The following is a 6,000-nucleotide window of genomic DNA, read 5'->3' as shown; positions in this document are numbered from 1 at the left end:
CAGGCACCCCCTATGTTCATATACAGATAAGAAGAAACAAAAACACAAGGAACAAATAACAAGCGTTTAGAAAGTATTGGAATCGGTTCGTATTTTTTGCGTATGCGTAAATTAACCGCCATTTTTTTTTTGGTCTTTGTTTTTTTTCTGTTGTTTTTTTTTTCTTATCTTTCCTTTTTTTTCGTTTTTCTTTTTTCTTTTTTCTTTTTTCTTTTTTAGGATAAAAAATGAATACACCACAGAGGCCGAATTGTAACCCCTTATTTTCGCTTTTTACGGTTTTTTTCGTTAAAATTATAATACACTGCTCCTCTGTCTCGAAGTTTGGCTTATCGTCTCATGAATGTTTTCAGACTGACTATTTTGTTAAAACAATTCTATATCTCATTCACAATCAAATTCTGCCAGCCGGGTTCGTATTCTGTCGGGATTCCACGAGTTGGCAACCAATATAAATGCATTGCATAGATTCTTTATATTTTTATGCAGACGCGTGTTTTTTTTTTTCCTCCGTTGCTATTGCCGTATTTATGTCTATGTCTCCCTTTCTCAGTTTTAAGGTCGATCACCAGCATCGACCCCTAAAACACTTCCTTCCAGCACTGGATTTAATAGTAAGGCAGACTAGACTCTCAAGATTTCGATGGTCAACTATGATAGGAGAAGGAAAATTCTGCAATAACACCAGTCTTTCTCTGCTTATCCCGGCGTCGAATCACGGTTGGTAATTGATCAGCTCTTGGATCAATGTACAGTTGGTATCGATTTTTTCCCGAGACAGAAAAGAGAATATATATACATATACATACATATATATATATATATATATATATATATACATATATATAAATATATATATATACATATATATACATATACATATATATATATATATATATATATATATATATATATATATATATGTGTGTGTGTGTGTGTGTGTGTGTGCGTGTGTGCGCGCGAGTGTGTGCGCGTGTGTATGTATGTGTATATATTACATGGGATCAGAATTACATCGATACCGTTGGTTTCTAAAAAGCACTTATTTTTCATTTATATTCATAATTGAGCATTTTCCTTGGGTTCTTTCATAAACACACACACACACACACACACACACACACACACACACACATATATATATATAAATATATATATATATATATATATATAAATATATATATATATATATAAAGAAAAAGAGGGGAAAGGGAGAGAGTGGTATGTGCGTTTGGAGTTTGTAGTTATAATTATGTTTGCTTAAAAAGTGGACAACTCAATTCCTAAACTGCTTTCGCAGCAAAAGACCGTGCCTTTCACTCCAAACCAAAACATCAACAGCGCTTACTACTAAATACGGGTGTTCACTGCTGAAAGCAAGCGGCATTTTCTCTACTCGCACTGCTGATACAGTTATCGGCGCAATGGTTAGAAAAACGGCCTCCCTTCCGAAACGCAAACATTTGAAAACAATTTCTTTTTTTTTTTTCTTTTTTAAATCAGCGGGATGATTTTTTTGTGTGTGTATTCAGCGTATCTTAGGCTGATTCTGATTGGCCGTGAACCATTCTTTGTGATAATTCACAATCTTATCCTCAATTTAATCACACCATTTTTCTTACTGCTAAGGAATACCATCCTACACCCGACATTTTCGGATTTTCTTTTTACTTGTTTGCAACTTCCAACGCAGCATATTCTTTCGAGTTGGCGAATTTCTTTGGAAAAAACAAAGTATTTGCCCGGTAGAAATAACCTTTCCAACACAGAACCAATCGCATACATCCGCATCGCCAAATGCTTCTGCAGTCGGTAAACAGAAGAATGTGAATGATTTATCTATACAACAAATTTCTACATGTCTGTCTGTTAAAATAAATCTGGCATGTTGATTGCTTACATTTCGAGGAAACTTTTACAAGCGATGATTTTAATCAACAAAGAAAGCAAAATAAAATATGTACACTGTGCAACAATAAAACTGCATATGTACAGGGTGGAACAAAAAAAGTGCATATGTACAGGGTGGAACGATAAAATTGCATATGTACAGGGTTGAACGATAAAATTGCATATGTACAGTGTGGAACGATAAAATGGCATATGTACAGGGTGGAACGATAAAATTGCATATGTACAGGCTGGAACGATAAAATTGCATATGTACAGGGTGGAACGATAAAATTGCATAGGTACAGGGTGGAACAATAAAATTGCATATGTACAGGGTGGAACAATAAAATTGCATATGTACAGGGTTGAACGATAAAATTGCATATGTACAGTGTGGAACGATAAAATTGCATATGTACAGGGTGGAACGATAAAATTGCATATGTACAGGGTGGAACGATAAAATTGCATATGTACAGGGTGGAACGATAAAATTGCATATGTACAGTGTGGAACGAGAAAATTGCATATGTACAGTGTGGAACGATAAAATTGCATATGTACAGGGTGGAACAACAAAATTGCATATGTACAGGGTGGAACGATAAAATTGCATATGTACAGTGTGGAACGATAAAATTGCATATGTACAGTGTGGAACGATAAAATTGCATATGTACAGGGTGGAACGATAAAATTGCATATGTACAGGGTAGAACAATAAAATTACATATGTACAGGGTGGAACGATAAAATTGTATATGTACAGGGTGGAACGATAAAATTGCATATGTACAGGGTGGAACGATAAAATTGCATATGTACAGGGTGGAACGATAAAATTGCATATGTACAGGGTGGAACGATAAAATTGTATATGTACAGGGTGGAACGATAAAATTGCATATGTACAGGGTGGAACGATAAAACTGCATATGTACAGGGTTGAACAATAAAATTTCATATGTACAGGGTGGAACGATAAAATTGCATATGTACAGGGTGGAACGATAAAATTGCATATGTACAGGGTGGAACGATAAAATTGCATATGTACAGGGTTGAACGATAGAATTGCATATGTACAGGGTGGAACGATAAAATTGTATATGTACAGGGTGGAACGATAAAACTGCATATGTACAGGGTGGAACGATAAAACTGCATATGTACAGGGTTGAACAATAAAATTTCATATGTACAGGGTAGAACAATAAAATTACATATGTACAGGGTGGAACAATAAAATTGCATATGTACAGGGTTGAACAATAAAATTGTATATGTACAGGGTGGAACGATAAAACTGCATATGTACAGGGTGGAACGATAAAACTGCATATGTACAGGGTTGAACAATAAAATTGTATATGTACAGGGTGGAACGATAAAATTGCATATGTACAGAGTGGAACAATAAAATTGCATATGTACAGGGTGGAACGATAAAATTGCATATGTACAGGGTGGAACGATAAAATTGCATATGTACAGGGTTAAACGATAAAATTGCATATGTACAGGGTGGAACAATAAAATTGTATATGTACAGGGTGGAACAATAAAATTGCACATGTACAGGGTTGAACGATAAAATTGTATATGTACAGGGTAGAACAATAAAATTACATATGTACAGGGTTGAACGATAAAATTGTATATGTACAGGGTTGAACAATAAAATTGTATATGTACAGGGTGGAACAATAAAATTACATATGTACAGGGTTGAACGATAAAATTGTATATGTACAGGGTGGAACAATAAAATTGCATATGTACAGGGTGGAACAATAAAATTGCATATGTACAGGGTGGAACAATAAAATTGCATATGTACAGGGTGGAACAATAAAATTGCATATGTACAGGGTTGAACGATAAAATTGCATATGTACAGGGTGGAACAATAAAATTACATATGTACAGGGTTGAACGATAAAATTGTATATGTACAGGGTGGAACAATAAAATTACATATGTACAGGGTTGAACGATAAAATTGCATATGTACAGGGTGGAACAATAAAATTGTATATGTACAGGCTTGAACGATAAAATTGCATATGAACAGGGTGGAACGATAAAATTGTATATGTACAGGGTGGAACGATAAAATTGCATATGTACAGGGTTGAACAATAAAATTGTATATGTACAGGGTGGAACGATAAAATTGCATATGTACAGGGTTGAACAATAAAATTGTATATGTACAGGGTGGAACGATAAAATTGTATATGTACAGGGTGGAACGATAAAACTGCATATGTACAGGGTGGAACGATAAAACTGCATATGTACAGGGTTGAACAATAAAATTTCATATGTACAGGGTAGAACAATAAAATTACATATGTACAGGGTGGAACAATAAAATGGCATATGTACAGGGTGGAACAATAAAATTGCATATGTACAGGGTGGAACAATAAAATTGTATATGTACAGGGTGGAACAATAAAATTGTATATGTACAGGGTAGAACAATAAAATTACATATGTACAGGGTGGAACAATAAAATTACATATGTACAGGGTAGAACAATAAAATTGCATATGTACAGGGTAGAACAATAAAATTGCATATGTACAGGGTAGAACAATAAAATTACATATGTACAGGGTAGAACAATAAAATTGTATATGTACAGGGTAGAACAATAAAATTACATATGTACAGGGTAGAACAATAAAATTGTATATGTACAGGGTAGAAAAATAAAATTGCATATGTACAGGGTAGAACAATAAAATTGTATATGTACAGGGTGGAGCAATAAAATTGCATATGTACAGGGTAGAACAATAAAATTGTATATGTACAGGGTAGAAAAATAAAATTGCATATGTACAGGGTAGAACAATAAAATTGTATATGTACCGGGTGGAACAATAAAATTGCATATGTACAGGGTAGAACAATAAAATTGCATATGTACAGGGTAGAACAATAAAATTGTATATGTACAGGGTAGAACAATAAAATTGTATATGTACAGGGTAGAACAATAAAATTACATATGTACAGGGTAGAACAATAAAATTACATATGTACAGGGTGGAACACTAAAATTACATATGTACAGGGTGGAACAATAAAATTACATATGTACAGGGTAGAACAATAAAATTACATATGTACAAGGTAGAACAATAAAATTGCATATGTACAGGGTAGAAAAATAAAATTGCATATGTACAGAGTAGAACAATAAAATTGTATATGTACAGGTTAGAACAATAAAATTACATATGTACAGGGTAGAACAATAAAATGGCATATGTACAGGGTAGAACAATAAAATTACATATGTACAGGGTAGAACAATAAAATTGTATATGTACAGGGTAGAACAATAAAATTGTATATGTACAGGGTGGAACAACAAAATTGCATATGTACAGGGTAGAACAATAAAATTACATATGTACAGGGTGGAACAATAAAATTACATATGTACAGGGTAGAACAATAAAATTGCATATGTACAGGGTAGAACAATAAAATTGCATATGTACAGGGTAGAACAATATAATTGTATATGTACAGGGTAGAACAATAAAATTGTATATGTACAGGGTAGAACAATAAAATTGTATATGTACAGGGTGGAACAATAAAATTGCATATGTACAGGGTAGAACAATAAAATTGCATATGTACAGGGTAGAACAAAAAAATTGTATATGTACAGGTTAGAACAATAAAATTACATACGTACAAGGTAGAACAATAAAATTGCATATGTACAGGGTAGAACAATAAAATTACATATGTACAGGGTGGAACAATAAAATTACATATGTACAGGTTAGAACAATAAAATTACATATGTACAAGGTAGAACAATAAAATTGCATATGTACAGGGTAGAACAATAAAATTGCATATGTACAGGGTGGAACAACAAAATTACATATGTACAGGGTAGAACAATAAAATTACATATGTACAGAGTAGAACAATAAAATTGCATATGTACAGGGTAGAACAATAAAATTACATATGTACAGGGTAGAACAATAAAATTGTATATGTACAGGGTAGAACAATGAAATTGTATATGTACAGGGTGGAACAACAAAATTGCATATGTACAGGGT

At 33.0% G+C, this 6,000-nt stretch overlaps 1 protein-coding gene across 10 annotated transcripts in view; it reads right to left on the bottom strand.

Moving 5' to 3' along the window:
• Positions 1-6,000, bottom strand: part of LOC145260677 (neuroglobin-1-like) — a 783,991-nt gene that overhangs the window by 658,514 nt on the left and 119,477 nt on the right. For 3 of the 10 annotated variants that reach the window (XM_080119056.1, XM_080119054.1, XM_080119043.1), the window contains exon 1: positions 1,349-1,777. The exons of 5 other annotated variants lie outside the window; for them this stretch is intronic. The gene's annotated coding sequence lies outside the window, so the exon portion shown is untranslated. Of the gene's footprint in view, positions 793-1,348; positions 1,778-6,000 lie in introns of those variants that run through there. 2 more of the 10 variants (XM_080119055.1, XM_080119042.1) reach the window with 1 other exon arrangement.

The sequence above is a fragment of the Euprymna scolopes genome, chromosome 36, assembly GCF_053919585.1.
Source record: "Euprymna scolopes isolate OS-2025 chromosome 36, ASM5391958v1, whole genome shotgun sequence".
NCBI classification, from domain to species: Eukaryota; Metazoa; Mollusca; class Cephalopoda; order Sepiida; family Sepiolidae; genus Euprymna; species Euprymna scolopes.
This window is presented reverse-complemented; position numbering and strand designations above follow the sequence as displayed.